The following is a 20422-nucleotide window of genomic DNA, read 5'->3' on the forward strand; positions in this document are numbered from 1 at the left end:
CCATCAAAATACTGTCCTTGATGGCCTGATTGTGTGATGCTGGCTTTCATAAGTATATTTAATTTTATGTACATACTTGTGTCTGGTGAAACAGAAATAGGAGCATTTATTTAATACATGAAAACCTCACCTTTAGAAATGTTTAATGGGCAGGCAGAGACTATAGACTAAGTAACATAGGAAGGATTAAAGAATATTCTTATTTTGGATTTCCAGCATGTTGGTCTGGGAAAGACGGTAGGAGGAAAAGGGCATCTTGCTAGTTAAATATGTAGTTGGTGAGTGGTGGCGATCTTGTTACCACAGCTTCATAAACTATTGAATATGGTTCCTTCCTCTTTAAAAAACAAAAAGTAAAACAATATTGTAAACGGACGAGTTAATTTAATTGGACTCACTGAAGGTAATCTTTGCTATCTATCTTCTCTTTCAAAAGTTGCTTATTCTCTAAGCAAGTCACACCAAAACAGTTGGGCAGAGGAGTGTAAGAAATTTCACACCTGCAAACAGTCATAGAAGTGTCCATCGAAATTGCTTATCCCAAGTTTGAGTCTTTTTCTTTTTCTGTATGATTATTCCAGAGGGATTCGCTGGCTGGCTAAATTAGTTAATAGTAAACCTGTTAGGGCTCTGGTCAAAAGTACACCTCACAGCTGTTTCTGAAACAGGTCTAGAGCACTTCAATTTATGCAGCTGTTTAGAAACGTTGCTTTAATTTAAAATTCTACCTTTTAACTTCTTAAACCTGTGTTACTTTCTGTTCCTGTTTAATTCAAATTTCTCTGGTGCATTCCTGGGCCCTGAAATCTTTCATATATTAGAGAAGGCAGCTGTGCTGGAAATAGCTTCTTGGCTTTCAGGCAACTAGGCAAGAAGTGAGAAATGTTTCCTTTTTAATTAGTACAAAATCAGTTGGAAGAAATGATGAATTAGTTCCCTGTCCACAATTGTAGATATTTTGAAACACACAATAAACCTTGATCTAATTTCACTTTCTGTTCTTGGCAATCATCTTCAATTTGCTCCATATAAGAGCCAAAAGAGACATTTCACCAGTGAACTTGTGAAATTCTTATTATCTAGGGAATAATCTCTGTTTGTTATACAGAAAAAGTTCCTTTTAAAAAGAGCAAAAATTGTAAAGTGTGAGAATGGAAGAACTTTAAGAAACTATTCATGGTTGCTATATATAGGATAGAATGATTAACTAGACATTTCTTGTACATTGGTTTCCTTTTCAGAAAAGATTAGGTAAATATTGTCAGTGCTGCATTCCTGTTGTGGTTGGATGGAGAGGCTAAAGTGTTTGTATCAGGTCTGAAAGAAGAATTTGAAATGCTATATAAGCAATTTGTTGTTTAGATTTGCTAGACTGTTTTAAGTTGGCTGAGTTAGCAAAGAAAGGCAAGGCTATGATTCTATGGCTTAAAGCTTATAAAATATCATCACATTTTATTCTCTCCTGCTTCTGAAGAACCAAGGGCAGCCCATGAAATGCTCCATATTGTCCTCGTAATAAATCTGTGAAGCGAGCTAAACAGTGATCACCCCAAAGCCATTTAATGAGTATTGCAGCCAGATGATTTTTGAATTTAGGTCTCCTTCATATTATTACTTAAAGATTTAGATTGCTTATATCTATGTGGTGTTCAGAGTAAAAATACCTCTTTAAAAATTGCACAGCAAGAACATTGTCTATTAATGTGTTGTTCTAAACAGCCCGTGTATATTCTCAGTAATCCTTTACAATTTCCCTGTAAGGCAATCTGATATTATCATTCAACATTCTGCTGATACAGAATTACTACCAAAATAATCTCTCTAGCATCACTGACTAAAGAGCAGTATATAGTATTTATGTCTCTAGGACCAGATGACATACATTCAAGGGTATTAAAAGAATTGGCAAATGTAATATCGGAGCCATTGGCAATAATCTTTGAGAAGTCCTGGAGAACAGGAGAAATCCCAGCAGACTGGAGGAGGGCAAATGTTGTCTCCCATCTTCAAAAAGGGGAAAAAAGAGGATCCCAACAATTATCGTCTAGTTAGTCTGACATCAATACCAGGAAAGATTTGAGAGCAGAACATTAAACAGAGAGTCTATGAATATTTAGAGGGGAATGCCATTATGGGTTTCTGAGAAACAGGTCATGCCAAACTAATTTGATCTCCTTTTTTGATTAAATTATCATCTTGGTAGACAAAAGGGATGCTGTAGATATAACATATCTCGATTTTACTTTCTGATAATCTAACAATATATGCTTCAAAGTCCCACTGGCTCGGCACACTCTCCAGCATCATAATTAGTAGTTTGGATTTGTTTTATGTAACATATCTGGAGTCAAACGCCACCTGTGTGAAATTTTAAAAGAGCACGCCTTAAGATAGACTGGTTAGTTTTAAAGTTGAGCAAACAACTGTTTACTCTGTTCATTATCTTAAATATTATTGAAAGACCTAATAACTAGGCTGCTTGACTCCATCTCCTATGCCACATTTTAATTTTGTATATATTGGGCACCACACTTTTTTTAGAGCTGTTGGACAGAAAGCAATCACTTCAAACTCTATTAGGGACCCAGTAGGATTATTAGGGACCTTCTATAGATTTTTGTTTCATTTTGTTTTTTGGTAAGTGATAGGACCTATAGCTGGTGGAACTGCACCTTGTTCCTCTAGCTTGGTAAATAAAAGATCCCTTAAAACTGGAGTATCATGGTGGAATAGTTCCTTTATTCTTTTTATTCCAGGTTTTTGAGAAAAGAATGTAAAGAAGCAAGGTTGTTACAAGTAACTTAGACACCAAAACGTTTAAAATTATGTTTAAAAGATCTGTCTTTTTGATGGGATACCATAATTCAACTCTTTCTGGGCAAGTCCTCTTCTTCATCAATATCCACTACATTTCTTTCACATTTCACGTGAATTGGATTGATTAATTAATTTAGAATACATTATAATAGGTTTTGAAGTCTGGCAATGCCAGCCCCTATTTGGTGGTCATGTTAACCTTCACACTTTTAATAAATCTAAGCTTTTTATGATCTGCAATAAATTTTTCAGTCTTTTTTTTTTTTTTGTCAGCATCTAAGTTTTGATTCATTTGGTTTTCCTGGAACTGTCTGAAAGAGTGAAAAACATCAGGGTTGTATATGTGATTTAACCAGTGCTAGTCTATCCCAGAAGGACAGCATTAGTCTAGATCAAGCTATCAATTTGTCTTTTACCCCTTGAACGATTAAGAAATAATGTCTATATGCTAACTTCTGTTAGCCAGATACCAAGATATTTTAATGAAAAGGGCCAAATTTTTCATCCCATACATCTCCTGATTTTTTTCCAGTATTGTACATTCTGAATTGGCATAACTTTAGAATTATGTAATTGGAAGTCTCCTGAAATATTGGCTAAAGAAAGCAAGCACCTTACCAGTTCAATAAAACAGAGGAGCATATAATCTGCAAATAAATAATTTCTGGGTTATTTCCCACATCTTTATTACATGAAGGTTTAATGTCTGCAGTTCGGCATTCTCTCCCAAGAGGAAATGATAGGGGTAAATTGTTCAATTTCATGTTCTAAGTCAAAGGACTTAGCACCATCCCCTTTTGGTTTCTATATATGTACAACCTTTTAATGATACTAATGAAGGGATTTATCTCTTTTTCATATTAGTTAATACATACTTTAATAAATAATTCCATTCCAGGCAGTCTATGGCCTAAAGAATGTCAGGTAATGTTGTTTCATTAAAAGTGCTCAGTTTAGTCTCCAGATAAATTTATTTCTTTCATTTTCCTTTCTCCTCTATTTAGTGTCATTAGTGCTTAGGAATGATCACAAACTAACAGAGTTGTAAATTCTATTTTCAATATTATGGGGCCTATAATTTCAGAGAGAGATATACAGTGAGTATGGAAAAAACTGTGATGAATAAAAAGTACAATATTTCCCAATGTAACATTTTCATCACCAGAAATCAGCCAGCTTATATTATATAATAGTTTGTTAATTATCTTGGTTTCTCCTCATTTTCAAGAGTGTTTAGAAGATCTATGAAGTTATTTATTAAAAATAATGTATGCATATGCCTTAAGTATTACATTGCCACACCAGCTCTCTTCATCATTACTGAGACATGGTGACATCTCCATGGTGGTTGAGAAGGACAAGGGACTGTAGGCCCTCCCCATGAAAGGCCCTTCATGGTTGGAGACCATTGGACCAAAGCCTTCTCTGGTCCCTTATGTAAGCTATCCATATTGACATTCTCAGGCTGTACAAACTGAAAAGTATCTGTTATCACCAGGCAACCAGGGACCATTGTTACAGCCACAGAAGATCCAAGTGAGAATGAAGTTGAGTGATCCATTCTGAAAGTGTTGCACAGAATGCTCAAAATTGGCTGAATGTGGAGCCTGTACTCACTGCTTCTTTGTCAGAATACAAAGGGTCTTTGAACACTTGAGAAAACTCAGCTTGCATAGTTGCTGTGCTATTAGTTTCTTTGCTTCTGCCTGGGGATGTAGGAAATTCCAAAGCTGAAACTGCCTCCTTTTGTTGTGCTCCAGAGCAAGAGCAGCAAAAGAGAAAGCAAGCATATCCTATAGTCCTGTTTTTAATGGTCCAGACTAGAAGGGAATCTGCTCCCTACTTCTAGGCAGAATCCTAGATAATAGACATATTGGAAAGCAATAGTAATAAACATATTGTGACAATATATAGCAAAAGATTAAACTGAAGGTAAAAGGAGTTACATGTGACATACTTAAAAAAAATACTACAAGCAATTATAGTAGTGAGACAATTTTTTCTAACAAAATCAAGAAGAATTTAAGTATGAAAGGAAGATATGTATGAATTCTTGACTTGGTAAAACTACAGCTAACAAGAGAACAGGCTTTTTAAAATGAGAGGGAAGGAACAGAGCTCATTAGGTAGAATCCTCTTTTTGACTGCACAGTTCCCATAAAGCTATACATACATGTGTATTTTAACCTTTAACTGATTCAGATTCATGGCAAATTAACATTGTCTTAGTCTGAACTATTGGAGTTGAAATGACTCTTAAAATATGTCTATTTAAGAATAAATTATGTGAATAATAATAAAATAGCAGTCGCATTTACATTTCTATACTGCTTCAGACTGAACTAAGCAGTCTCTAAGTCAGTGGTTCTCAACCTTCCTAATGCTGCGACTCTTTAATACAGTTCCACATGTTGTGGTGACCTCCAACCATAAAATTATTTTTGTTACTACAATCGAAATATGCGTTTTTCGATCTTAGGCGACCCCTGTGAAAGGGTTGTTCGACCCCCAAAGGGGTCGCAACCCACAGGTTGAGAGCCACTGCTCTAAGTGATTCATAACATGTAAGCCAATTGCCCCCAACAAGCTGGCTACTCATTTTACTGACCTACGAAAGGATGGAAAGCTGAGTCGACCTTAGAGCCCCTCAGGAACAAACTCACAATGTTGTGGCTGCAGTACTGGCATTTAACTATAGCACCACCAGAGCTATAACCTGTGAAAAATTCAAATGTGAATTTCTGAACATGATTTATACAAGATAATTCTATACCATTTTAAAAATGCACTTGGAAGACTATTATTTTTGAGTCCTGTTCTTTTTATTTTGGGGCCTACTGCTTCACTCAGATCATAATATCTTATTAATATCTTATTTATTAACCTTTCTTTGGCAAAATCCAATTTTTTTTAGCAATTACATAAAATATGGCTGAGTTCTCATTAAATTCACAGATTACTGTAGATGTTATTGGGTTGTCATCATATAAAAAGCTAACTACCTTTTGGTCTGCTATTACTTCATCAGACATCCAGTCTTAATATTTACAGCCATTCCTATTGCTATTTAAAATTATCAGATGTCTGACATACGGGTCCTAATCTCAGTTGTTTTCATAATCTTATTAAATTCTTTTGACATGTTTCTTTAGGCTTAATTATATTTGCCTTATCTATTCAACATTCTAAAAAAAGTCTCTTTTAGTACGTTGCATAGTTTATTCTGTTTACTTTGATTAACTTTATAATTTATATTTTCCCATTATTATTTTACACATTCAGTTTTATAAATTATACAGTCTTGAAGAGAGAACAATATCCAAAAGAGACAAAAATATAATAATAGTTCTTATAAATAAACTTATGAATAAGATTAAAAATCTCTAATAACTCAATAACTAATGTAATTATTATTCTATCCTTTCCTTGTTTGGTTTCTTTCTCCTTATGCTAATTTACTGCTGTTAGTCTCTGATAGTGTCTTTGAGGGCTGAAAAGATTGGGTTCAGGCTAGCTAACTATTCTTGTGGGAAGAGAGGTGGCTACGTGATAAGCTATGTTTTGTGGTTCATCTCCTGCTCTTAACCATGATCCATTTCTCCTTTATTCATATTTCCATTTAACATTGAGTTACTTCTTGGTGCTTACTTGGCCCTTGGTAAAACATGAGAGCAAAGTAAAATTATGGGAGAGGGTAGATGAGTATCTCTTCCCTTTACAACTTTACTCTTTGTTAACTCACAGTAACCAATGATGTACCTTCATCATTTTTCATGGGTGAAGAAACCTAGATACTACTACTACTACTACTACTTAATAATAATAATAATAATAATAATAATAATAATAATATCCCGCCCCATCTGCACTGAGGCAATTGGGGTGGCTTACAACATTAAAAATTATACAAATCATATCCTCCAACCCTCCCTTCCTTAAAATAGGATTAAACATTTTACACTTTAAAACATGTTAAAAATAAATAACAATTTAAGCAATAGATAAAAAACAAACACCAATAGGCAAGCAAACAGCAAATGGGATTGATCCATTACTTTCTCTTTTTGGTGGCCGGGCGTCTACTCAGGAAAGGCCTGCTGGAAGAGATCCATCTTAACAGCTTTTTTAAAGCTGTCTAAGGTGGTTATATGACGGATCTCATCCGGCAGGCCATTCCATAGTCTGAGAGTGATAGAGGAAAAGGTCCTCTGGGCAGTTGTAGATAACCTGGTTTTTATTGGTTGTAACAGATTTCTCCCAGAGGATCTAAAGGTAATAACCAACACCTTGTACTGGGACAGGAAACTAATGGGCACTGACAAGAGACTTTGGGGCTATATGCATGGGCCAAAAGGCCCATGTTCTCCCCAGCCTGGCATCATCCCATTTAGACGATGTAGACCAACAGCCTTGGGTCACATCCAGCAGATGCAGCCCAACCGGTTCTTAGCACAGTCTTTAAAAATCAGCTGTTTGCTATGGAGTTTCTTAGAAATTCTGCCATGACAGCCAGTAGGCCTGATGGCTGCATGCCCTCTTACCCGTCGCTGTTGCCACCATTCTACTTGCAGGTCCCAGTCGCAGCCTGTGATTTTGGAAGGGGGCACCTGGCCATGTGGGTGAAGCCAGACACTCCCTTTCTGCCCTTGTGGGGGGGGGGTCTGCAAGTAGAATGACAAGGGTGGTGACCAGTGAGGCTTGCAGCTCCATGGGACAGCAGTGGGCAGGTGTCTGAACACCTGCCCATCACTGTGCCAAATCAAGAAGGTGCCAGGGTTGGGAATGGCCCAGATCCACAGACAGAATATAATGCAATATTCTGCTCGTAAGTTCAGCACATTATATGCCAGAAACTGAGAGCCAGCTAAGGTCTTGCTTACTCACATGTAAACCTTGATTAAAGTCATTTTGAGCACTGAACTAACCAACAGTTCTCCCAAGGGTGCATCTGACCACCATGAGTTCTTTCATGTATATAATTTGGCTGGAGTACTACTGTCAACTCCCCAATGGAATATGGTTGAGTTCAATAGTGACTGAGATTGATTTTCATTTAAATTAATTCATAAAACTTTTCTCAAACAGTGGTATCATAATTTTTCAAAACCAAGCTAAGCACAAAGCAAAACATAGTACATGTAAGGAGGGGAAAATTCATGTACCACACATGAATACAAAAGAATTACATACCACTTGATGTGAAGCATCAATATAGGAACTGTGAGCTGAAGAAAACCTAGATGGTTACAGTAAGTCAAGAGATCACTGTAAATCAACCAATATTATTTCATACCACCAGGTTTTGTATAATTCATGGGGGTTGGTCCACAAATGCATATAGTGATCTGAAAAGCAAGGGGTTCAGTCTCAAAAGGTATGTTGCTAGCCTGCTTATGATTCCTCCTCATGGCTAACCCCAAATGCCAAGCTCAAATGTCATTCCCAGAATTCCATACTCACATTTTCCCTTCTCTTCAGAGGGAAGATACTCTACCTCATTGAGCTTTACTACTATGCTTCAGTGTCACTATTTTGATCTTTGCATTTCCCCCACTTTTGGTTTCTTCTTGAAGGCTGCAGCTTCAATGAGTACCTTTGTAGGTTGGATAAATTCATTTGTTCTTCTCTTGATCTTTTGGAGGGTGTCCAAAGTTTCATTATGTCATGATGATGCAAGTTTAGCCCATGAGAGAGTGGAGTAAAATATGATGATCTCCCATGCTGCTTTTATAGGACTCACATTGTCAGTCAGCAAAGCAAATATTTGACCAGTCCCTGTTTTCTAAGACTTCATATATTTTACAACTGCTACACTTTACAGTATCTATTATCTCTTGTTTCATTGCTTCTGTAAAAAATGGTTGATGTGGTATTATCACAAAATTTATGATTCCTTCTCCCTTCATATTTGTACATCCATCTGTAAGTATTGCAAGACAGAGTGCTTTGTTGATTGTTCCTCGCACAGATTCCATTACATGTTCACATTCTGATTCTGGAACAGGCTTCCTCAAAGACATCTGGGGAGGCAAACAGTATGATAGTCTTGATAATTTAAAAGCTTCCTTTCTGCCAATATTTATTTTTGGTTATTGACAACAGGGTTCCAGAAGAACATCTTGCTCTTGCAAGACCTTGGTAACTTTTTCATGATCTTCAAGTGATCCCTTGTCTACAAATGAAGTTATTGAGTATTTTTTGGATGCAAATTTTTTTACACAAAAATGAATAGGAAAAGGCAACTTTGGAAATGAAAATGTTGGGGAAAGCTACTTGCACTTTGATTATTAGAGTCTAGATCCATGCAAGATTTTCTAATGTCTAAAGGACACTTCTGACACACAGGGATGTGTTTTGTCATTCTAGTAGCATTTAGAAAATCAAATTTCATTCGACAGTATTTGCAAATCACTTTCCCTGTCCCTGAAAAGAACACGCAGTGTAGAAATGCCTTCAGGTGCTAAATTTGGGTCTCACCATTTTGCTGAGGATAAGGAAATAAAAATAACATGCTGGCAAATAATATTAAGAAATAATGGGAGGTGTGGCTTGCAAGACAAGATTAGGTTAATGGGAATTAAGTTAAAAGGATAATGAAGATAAATGATGTAAGAAAATATGACAACCTTTTCTGACTGCAGATATTTTTCAATTAAATGTCTTGTTGGGTCCATTTTGTTACTTTCTTCCAGTATTTTGAGGCTAGGCAAGAAGACAGAGAAAAGACCCCCAGCCACCAAAAAAGGGAAATTCACATGCAAAAAAGAAACCAAAATCTCCTCCTTTCTCCTGTAACAATGACAACCCACCTAGAGACACAAATGCATATTGCTGTTACATTTCATTTGTCCTTAGTGTATAGGTACCACAGTTATGTGATACTGCCTTAAATAATTGTTTGTGGTTACAAGGTTTTTAGAAATACTTTTTTTTTTTGGGGGGGGGGGATAAATTCAAAAACATTTCTTGTTAAATATTTTATTCATCATTTAAAAAGAAAATACTGCACAATCCATCTTACGTCTCGAGGTAGCTCTGGAGGATCCTGTCCACATATTAGGGCCGTACATCTTGAAAAGTACCCATTTGCACAGGAGAGATACGGCACTGTATGATAAGTAGTATCCAAAGATGATGTTATCCTAGTATAATTTCAATTTATTAATAACATTTATTTATAACACCCTTTTAACCAAACAGTGGAACATCAGACATATATAATAAAAAAACACACAATACTAGCATCATGTGATAAAGTCCTCAAAAAGGCTCCAAACTGTTTTCAGTTGGAACGGCTTCTAATTTTCTTCCAATGTGACTAAAAGAGAAAATGAACTGCATTATCGAGATGGACAACATGAAGACTGTATTAATTACCTCATTAAGATATCCAAGAACAAAAAATGCAACAAATTCAATAGTTTATCATATGGAAGATTTTCTTTGTCAGTCTGAGGGTATTTCAATAGGAGGTAGTGCCCACAATCCCTCCCATTTTACACAAAAACTGAGGGGGCATACATTTTAATTACTTACTTTATTGCCTAGTATGGTGTGCCCACACTGTATGTGGGTGCACTATATGTGGCTTCAAGCTTACACTGAAGCCGTGAGTCAATGAAACATATGGCACATGCACCTGTGGCAAATGCACCGTGAGCACATGCCCATTGTTTTCAATGGGACATGAGCATTCTTGGAATTCCCCTTATGCGGGGGCATCTAGAACAGATCTCCTGCGTAAGGGAAAGGCCCACTGTGTTAAGACAAACTGAGGAAGTTGCACTGACCACCAAGCCCAATAAGTGATCTTTGGCCCTTTGTTAAGGATCTGCTCAGCCTGGCTTGGCTGCTTTGGATAAATACCTTCTATCCAGGGAGAAAAACTTGGGCAGTAGATCCACATCTTCCTGTCTTCACTTGTTGGTTGGCTCAGATCTATGATCTCTTTAGTCAGAGTGTACTTAGCATTTCATAGATTAATTGAGCTTCTCAATGACCGGCTGGGAGTATAACATTCTCTGCACAGGTATTATGCAACAGTGCCTTGATCTCCCTTTGAAAATCATTCCACCACCCCTCCTAACATTTGTATACCTTTAAGGGCTAACCCAGATTGTGATGCAGCCCACCTGTAGCCTTTGCAAAGTGTTGCAAACCCTATAGGCTAAGCGAATTGCCCTCCAGCAGATGTGAATGCTATTTCTGGCGATAGGAGATAAACTCTTGCATAATCATGTGCAAAACAGTACTCCACATGCCTGAATCTACCATATTCAATTGGTGTTGGTACTTGTCATGCCAATCAATTTTTGGAGGCTTCCAATATAGCAATCCCTTTTGGTGTCACACTCTTCAACAGCAAGCTTGCTAGTGATAATTCCAACACTGCAGGAAACCAGATATATTCCTCAGCCTCATGAGATGACCCAGTTCGCTTGAAGGCATTTCTGGTTCCTCAGTCTCAGTCCTGAAGAGATGCATAACTCCTAGAATCATTCAGAATTCTCAATGAAAGGAAGGCTGCGGGTGGTAATAGGCAGCAGACTCCTAAGCTTGGAGAGCAAGACAATATGTACAGTATAACCCTATATTTGTCATTAGCTTGTACTGTATAGCTATTTACTGCCTCCCAAGAACAGATACAAATAAAAATCCATCAGTGATACCTTTATTGGCCAGCCGAAATGCACAATATACTTATTGCAAGGTTTTGAAACTCCATGGGCTTTTTCATCAGGCAAGATGTTACGAACCAAAGGGGAGGGGGGGAAACAATTGGAGATGTTAGTCAGATGCCTGCATGTTGTTGGAGGTGCAAGGGGCTGTTCAGAGAGTGAAGTACATACCCTTACTAATGGAAAGGAGAGCCTCCACTACTGATACATCTTCATCTGTAAATAAAGCAGTAACAGTTATATTATGAAGCACTGGAACAAATGAATCCATACACCAACTTGTCACCATAATACTTTCATATTTCATTTTCACGTTGTGAGTTTGATTTATAGTGCATATTACTATTAAATTAAGTTATCCTGTTAAGAGCAAGGTTGCACCATCATCACTGATAGAGAAAATTGCATAACATTAAGAATAATTGAAGAATCAGTGCTGACAGCGCCAATCAAGGTGGCTGAGGAGATGAGCGAGCAAATAATGGAATTGGAAATGGGATAAAATATGACTACAATTGCATTGGTATAAACACATTTAGCAATAAAACCATCTAGCCATGGGAAATTTTAGCAGCTAACACTACATTAAATGTCCTCAGATAACAGATTCAATTATACTGCCATAAAATACTGAATGTGGTTCAAAACTATGGCCTTAAAAAAAAGATGCAAAAGTAAGTAAGTGCCAGGTGCCTCAGTGGTCAAATTGCAGATGGGTCATTGTCTCATTTGTCCTTTTGAGCCATGTATCCTGCACTCTCTGCCACGAGTTTTCTGACAAAAGATTTCCCATTTTCTAGTTCATGGTGATTTCTAACCAGGCAGAAGCTATAAAGAAAGTAATTAGATACTTTATGTTTGTTCCAGTGTTTTGTTCCCTGCTAAGTACATGGAAAACCAGTGCAGACCAAGACAAAATTGTATTTTTTTGTTTCATGATCTTTGAGGTTACATCAATTATGGTGGGCTAGAACAGGGCACTCTAACCACATATACATTTAGGTCCCTTTACAATGTCATTCTCTCCATTATTAATCACTATCTGACAGACGTCTTTATACCAATCCTCCAGTTCCACATTTATTTTCGTTACCCAACTTCTCGCTATCATTACTCTCGCTGCTGTAAGCAAATTTGTTACAAGATTTCTTTCTCCTTTTTCCATTCTACATCAGTAGACAGTGATAACAATACTATATTTGGTTTTCTATCGATTCTTATATTCATAATATTTTCTATTTCTAATATTACTGTTCCCCAATTTTTTTTACATATTTACATTGTCACCACATATGGATGTATGATCCCACTTCATTACATCCTCTCCAACAATATTTTGAATTATTCCTATCTATATTACGTAATCTCACTGGTGTCAAATACCATTTCCAGATCAGTTTATAAGAATTTTCCTTAATTTGTACTGATAGATTTTTCAAATGTCTTTGTTTCCAAATTTTATTCCATTCATTTTCACAAAATTTATTTCTTTTATTTTATTCTCCATCAATATTTTATACATTTTGCTAGTATTTCATACTTTCATTTTCCTCTAGCTTTCTCCTGATTGGCTGTTGTTAGCCTGGCATAATTCTGCCTCTTCTTCACAGGTAGTTCAGCCAGGGATAATAAAATGGATCCAGTCTCCTTGTTCTGTGATCTCTGGGAGACGTTTAAGATGCTTCCCCCTTTTTCAAGATGTTGGATTTTGTTAATAAGATAATCATTTATCTCTTCAAAGCATTTTTTTAAAAAAATACTTTATTCATAATACAAAATACAAAATCTTGCAACCATAAAACAATGGTATAAAAAAAGTTTCATGTTGTTAAAAAACTTTCCTTATTAAAATTTTACACAATTCAATTCGTTTAAAATAAATCTGACCATAAAGAACAGTGGCTAGATGGAGGAGAAACGGATGTAAAATTTGTATTAATGTAATCTATAAGAGGAGACCATTTTTCCTGAACAGGTCTTTGATTTTGTTGTTTTGAGTTATATTTCATATTATATGTTAATTTCTGTGATCTCTGGGAGACGTTAAGATGCCTCCCCCTTTTTCAAGATGTTGGATTTTGTTAATAAGAGAATCATTTATCTCTTCTAAGCATTTTATTCTGTTGCCATGCAAGCTACATTTTTGAAAGGCATCGTTAGTGGCATTCTCTATGTCATTAATTTGCTTCATGAACTTTGTATGTTTTGCATTGACAGGTTCTAGAGCTGAGGACCAGTCTTTCTGGAGATCTGTGACTAAATTCTCCGTTAATTTTTCTAATTATTCTAGAAACTGCAAATCTGCCATCACCTGGGGTCCATTTCCCCCTCTTCCTTTGGCTCTCTTCAGCCATATTTGAACCCAGTGTACTGTCCTTACCTTCTATCCACAATCTGGGCTCTTTGGCTGAAAGTTAAAAGTCTCGATGAACTGATCCTCTGTTCTCTTAGCTCCAAGCATCTGAAGCTTCTGATTTCGGAATAATTCTTGTATCCTGTTTCACTTCAGTTCTTCCAATGAGGCACTGAGAGGAGGAGAATGCCAGATATGGGACCAGTATGTTCTGGCTCACTTCCATTTTAAATAGAGGAAATGGACTCTGTCCTTGGCCTAAGTCAGCAAGCACATAACTAAGTTGCCTTGTTTGTTTTGAGGCCAATAGTTGTTTTGGAAAAAGAAAAATTGAGTGTCAGGGCACCATGAGGAGTGTATACCTCCAAGATCCTACAGGATTTAATATGGTTCCCCCCCAACCTATTATCCTACAGGATGTAATATGGTTCCCCCCAACCTATGATCCTACAGTAGGTAATATGGTTCCTCCCAACCCAACCCACTTGTAATCTAAAATAAATACAAGGATTGCATAAGTCATGTGCTTTGCTGGGGGGAAAAAAAAGAAAAAAGAGGGGGTGCCATGGTCCAAGGGATGAGTTTGCAATTCTTAAAGAGATAATGGAGGGATCATGCACCTCTTCGGTTGTTACTGGACTGCAGTTCATAATAGCCCTAGCCAACATAGCCAATGGCGAGAAATGCTGGAAATTGCAGTCCAGTAACCACACACCAAAGTTCTTCTGAGAGATGTTCTTGGCTGAGCCTACTCACAGATGCCAAGGAGAAAAAGCAATTCTTCAGATCTAGAGAGGGCATCTACTGTGTTGCCAGTAAGCAGAATGAAACGTGCTGAGATAGAAATGTTAGCTGGTAAACAAACCCCCATACAACTCCTATCCATCTGAATAACTGTACTAAAACAATGGGACTGGTGACTGATCAAATCAATCAATGGCTGGTTGTTGTACTATAAAAGCATCTGTTTGTCCTTGTACCACTCATGAGAGTTGTAAAAAGCCATAAAGATAGGGAAGAATTTTAGGAATGTGTGGTCTTTAGAATGTCCTGGTCATTCCTAAAGCATGATCTTTAGTCCAGTGATGCCCAAACTGTGGTCTTCCAGACGTTTTGGACTTCAGCTCCCAAAATTCCTGACAGTTGACCAAGCTGGCTGGGGCTTCTGGGAGCTGAAGTCCAAAATACCTGGAAGACCAAAGTTTGGGCACCACTGCTTTAGTCAAATCATTCAGTTGGCCATTTCCCTGTACACCAGCACACTGGGATGAACCTGAAAGCCTGATAGCAAAAAGTCCTTAATCTTGTATTACCTTTGATCATTCCAATCAAAAGATAATAAGAAATACATCAGACCATCCTGGAAAAGAGCCTATATGAAAAGAAGGTCCCTGACTCTTTTATGAAAATGGCAAAAATATACCATTTGGGAAACAGTGTCAATTATCCCAGAATTCAGTAATAGCCAAATAATCCTAACTGAGTTAGAAATTCTAAAAATAAACTGCCCAGTGTCATATCATGAAGCTTATTCCTTTGGAGTTGCCCTATTCAACTCATGAGCCAAAGGTCAATAAATGAAGATAACAAGAAGCATTTATTGGACTTTTCTATCAACATCAGCTAGCTGTTTAGCTGTGTCTGTAGTTGCTAAACACCTCTATAAAAGCTTTTTCCATGAGGAAATAAATCCATAAATGTTAGCTAGATGCGGCAACTTGGACAGACACTTAAAACACAATGGAATCCAGAAATATATTCTGCCAAAGAACTCAGTTCCAACTCCAAATTCAGTACCTCCCCACAACGCATGAGAGAAGTCTAACTCTGGCTTCAGAAAGAGTGCTTTATCTTTTAATACATAAATGGAATTCCAAAATCCAAAGTGGGACTCCATATGAAATTTGAGATGTAACTACAGCATTTTAAACCTATATAGCAGCAAGCACAAATCTGCTGCCATTTGACAGGAAGCGTTGGAGAATGGATTTCTACATCAACATTTTTGTGACCTGCCCATTTACCCGTTCTTTGAAAATAAAATGCCCAAATATCTATAGGAACAAATTACTTCAATGAGATGACCATTTAATCCCCAAATATATATGTGCTTGCCTTCTACAGAAAAATGGTACTTCTGATTTTGTATAAATAAATGTTCAATGCTTTTCTTTTAACAAAAAACTACTGGGGAAAATCATTCCATTTTTGTTTCTATTATCTATCCATCATTTTTCTAGAATGGGTAATTGGACAGTAACTACTCAATGATAATCAACAGGGTTAGCCTCCACTTGTTAATCAGGGTGATGATGGACTTAACTCCAAGCCAATTGAACTAACAAGTTCTTATGCCACTGGGATCCATCACCAAGTTCCACAGGACCTAGATGACAGGAAGTCCTTGTCTTTTGAACCCTTCCAGGGAGTGATATTTATCCATTTTTAAAATGTCCCAATTCTTCGAAAACAATCATGCCAAGACCTGAGCTTGGAACTGCCAAGTCTCAATAAAATTGTAATCAATCTTCTTCCTTCTACCTCCATCTTCACTCTTACAGACACAAGTGAATGACACAATCTGTCTCCTTGTAGTATAGATAAAACACCTATATGGCACAATGTTTCTCCAGATGCTACATAATGTTGCACTTTGAACTATGATCAGGATTAACTGGCAATGACAATCAATCTATCAAGCACTACCACGTCCAGTTCTTATCAGAGCTGTTCAGGGTTGTGAGGGAGCTAATTCGACTCCCTCCCACCCTGAGCCCTATTTTGGAGCCATCTAAAGCCTGCTGTGACGATTTTAACAACTTCTTTGCGGATAAAATCTCTCGGGTAAGGGCTGATCTCGACGCCAGTTTTTGTGCAGATCCTATAGGAGAGGTGTCCGAAGCGTCCGTGGTCCCTGTTATACTGGATCACTTTGAGTTTGTTAGTACCGATGAAGTGGACAAGATCCTCCGAAGTGTTAGGAGGACGACTTGCTCTCTTGATCCCTGTCCCTCATGGTTGGCAGCTCAGGGGGGAGATGTGGTGCGACTAATGTTGCATCACATAATTAATACATCTCTAAGTGAGGGCCAGTTTCCATCTAAATTAAAATCAGCAGTGGTTAAACCCCTGCTAAAGAAGCCCTCCTTAGACCCCCTGCTTCATAAGAATTATAGACCAATCTCGCTGCTACCTTTCTTAGGGAAGGTGATCGAGAGAGCAGTCGCCCTCCAGCTTCAGTCGATCTTGGACGACACCGATTTTCTGGACCCATTTCAAACTGGCTTCCGGGCGGGCTATGGAGTTGAGACTGCCATGGTCGCCTTAGTTGATGATCTCCGTCTGGGCATGGACAGGGGGAGCGTGTCCCTGTTAGTGCTCTTGGACATCTCAGCGGCCTTCGATACCATTGACCATGGTATCCTTCTGGGACGTCTGAGGGAGTTGGGAATTGGGGGCACTGCTCTGCAGTGGTTCCGTTCCTACCTCTCGGGCAGATCCCAGATGGTGGAGCTGGGGGACTGTCGCTCCGACAGGAGGGCCCTGACATCTGGTGTCCCTCAGGGAGCGATTTTGTCCCCTATGCTATTCAACATTTACATGAAGCCGCTGGGAGAGATCATCCGGAGACATGGGGCGCGGTGTTATCAGTACGCTGATGACACCCAGATAATTTTCTCTATGTCTCCGACTGATGCAGTAACTAAGGATGGCATCTCTCCTCTAGATGCCTGCTTGGCGTCAGTAATGGGCTGGATGAGGGAGAACAAACTCAGTGTGAATCCAGGGAAAACGGAAGTACTGGTGATAGGCTCCCCGGTTCCTGGTGGTGAGATCTGTCACCCAGCCCTGAACGGGGTCACGCTCCCCCTGAAGGACTCGGTGCGCAGCTTGGGAGTACTCCTTGATTCGTCGCTCCAGCTGACTTCTCAGGTGGATGCGACGGTCAGGAGTGCCTGTTATCAGCTTCGGCTGATACGCCAGCTGCGTCCCTACCTGGACCGAAAGGACCTAGAATCTGTTGTACATGCTTTGGTAACCTCTCGACTGGATTTCTGCAATGCGCTCTACATGGGGCAACCCTTGTACCAAACTCGGAAGCTGCAATTAGTGCAGAATATGGCAGCCAGATTGGTCGCTGGTAGCTCCAGGTCGGACCATATAACACCTATTTTAAAAGATCTTCACTGGCTGCCTATTCGCTTCCGGGCTCAATACAAGGTGTTGGTTTTGACCTATAAAGCCCTAAATGGCTTGGGCCCAGGGTACTTGGAGGACCGCCTCTCCCCACACAATCCACCCCGCACACTCAGAACATCTGGGACCAAATTGCTGGAGGTCCCTAGGTCTAATTTGACTCGGACCTCACAGAGGGCTTTTACCACTGCTGCCCCTGTACTTTGGAATAAGCTCCCTGCAGAGCTTCGCTCCGCCGCCTCATTAGATGTTTTCAAAAAACAACTGAAAACATATCTATTCCGGCTGGCCTTCCCACCTTAATTTGTTTGTCTGTTTCTCCTGCCCCTTTTTTTCTCTTTGACCCTGGATTGATGATTGTCTTTGCATTTTTCTACTGCCCCTGGTATATGTATTTTTTATTTTATTGTTCCTGTTCCTGTTTTTGTAATAATGGTTTTAATTGTTGACTGAATTTTATCTGTATTGTAATGTTTTTTATAACTTTGTAAGCCGCCCTGATCATTTTCTTGGAAGGGCGGGGTAGAAATAAAATTTATTATTATTATTATTATTATTATTATTATTATTATTATTATCAGGTGTGGCATGGAGTTACAGTCGTTCCTTCAGTAGGAGCCTATAACAAGGGAGTGTTTATGAAACTGAAGTCATGCCTTGCTTGTTTCTTAACTGATGTTTACCTCATGGTGTCTATAATAAGTAGACCTCCCCTTCACCACATCTTCAGATTTGTTAATGTCAGGCTTTTCACTTTCCCAGTAAGCCCCTTTCAGTATTTCCTTGACTTGCTTCCAAATGATCATTTCCCCTTTTCTCTACTTTCCCTCCATATTTAATTTTTAGCTCAACTTTTGGCCTGGAATTCTTCCTGCTAAAAACTCTGCTTCCAGTACCAATGCCAATGCTTTTCTCGCTGTCAGATGAACAAGTGAGCACTTGACACTCCACATGATGTCACCAATGGCTACTGTTACTCACGGTCATCCCCTGGAGTGAGGAGGGCATGCTGTCTGCCTGCTGCAGTTTGATTTTCTTCTTCACCTCAGTACATACCATTGTGCACAGAACTAGTTTTGCACTGAAGAATAGTCTCTGAAGAGGCTAGATCAGGCTTAATTGCAGCTGATTTAAAATATATGTGTGTGTTAAATATATGATGTGAATGTAAGCTAAGGGAAGATTCAGGCGAAGCATCTAATTAAGACTTCCTTAAATGATTTAAGACTCCAAATAATAGTTTTCTATAGTTTTTTGTGGGATTTTTGGGCTATGTGGCCATGTTCTAGAAGAGTTTCTTCCTTTTCTGTTCCAGATATCCTGGAAAACCATCATGTTTATCAGTTGTTGGTTTCCCTGCTTCACTTGAGAATCCCAGGGTTCCATACTAAATGGTTCAGCACTGTCTGAATGCTGACAAATAAGTCACTTAACACTAGTTGATCATAACAGTAGGACAGAGAAGCTGGATACTATGTTGGTCCAAGCAGTGGTGTTTGTATGGCTGGTGTCATCCAGTGCTGCGGGGCAGTTGGGGGAAGGAGCCTTCCATTGCTTCTGAAGGGCCGTTTGGAGTCTGGTGTGGCCCAAATGAAAGGTACTTCACTTGCTCAGCAATCGTACCAATCCCATGGGTTGTACCACCCCACCAGATGTACAACTCTCTGGGGTGTTACCTGGTGCAGTCCACATACACTGCAACAACCTCCCCCATGATGCCACTGCATCTAAGATCTTTTGCCTTCTTTTATCAGGCAGAGATAATTCCTAAAGTGGCATTCTCATCACCATCCCACAATAACCTCATACATTTCTTTTGCTTTCCTTTAATTTTTCCCTCCATAAGCATGATGACATCTCTATACCACAGGAGAGTCTTACTTCATCATTTTATTTCAGTTAAAAGAAATGGTAGCAGTGACTGATCCGTGATCTGCAATGACTTGAGTAAAGGTCATTAATTTTAATTTATTTATTTTGCCTGCTTACATAATTGTATTGCCCTCCCACCAGAACATGAAGAGTAGCATGATTTGGTTAATCCATGCTCCCTTCTGTTAACTTATTCAGTCCTCCTTGAGAACATGCAAATACCACAGTCCTATGACTCCTTAACTGGGATTAAACTCCATTAGCTGCACTGCATCCATTTTGAGTATGTATCATCTGGTCCCATCAGGATAGTCTCAATGTGGATGTTGAAGTTCATTAATACCAATGTTCTGGAGTTATCCAGCACCACCTCCAGACCACTTCAGCTAACCCAGGCAGGGAGACTGATGGGCAGATGATGGATAGTACACCAAAAACATCCCTGTTCTGTCTCTTTGGTCCAATACCAGATACAACCCTTTAAAACTGGTGCTAAGGTGGATTG

General features: G+C 38.6%; 1 long non-coding RNA gene across 1 annotated transcript; it reads right to left on the reverse strand.

The window, feature by feature from the left end:
* Positions 1-4065: 4065 nt before the first annotated feature.
* On the reverse strand, positions 4066-10108 carry LOC149313531 (uncharacterized). Its single transcript, XR_016281079.1, has 3 exons — positions 9839-10108; positions 8278-8837; positions 4066-5533 (listed from the first exon to the last, which is right to left on the reverse strand). It is a non-coding gene; the product is annotated as an uncharacterized LOC149313531 (long non-coding RNA).
* Positions 10109-20422: the final 10314 nt, after the last annotated feature.

This window comes from Sceloporus occidentalis, unplaced genomic scaffold (assembly GCF_023333645.1).
Source record: "Sceloporus occidentalis isolate IW3139 unplaced genomic scaffold, rSceOcc1.0.p SCAF_4, whole genome shotgun sequence".
NCBI classification, from domain to species: Eukaryota; Metazoa; Chordata; class Lepidosauria; order Squamata; family Phrynosomatidae; genus Sceloporus; species Sceloporus occidentalis.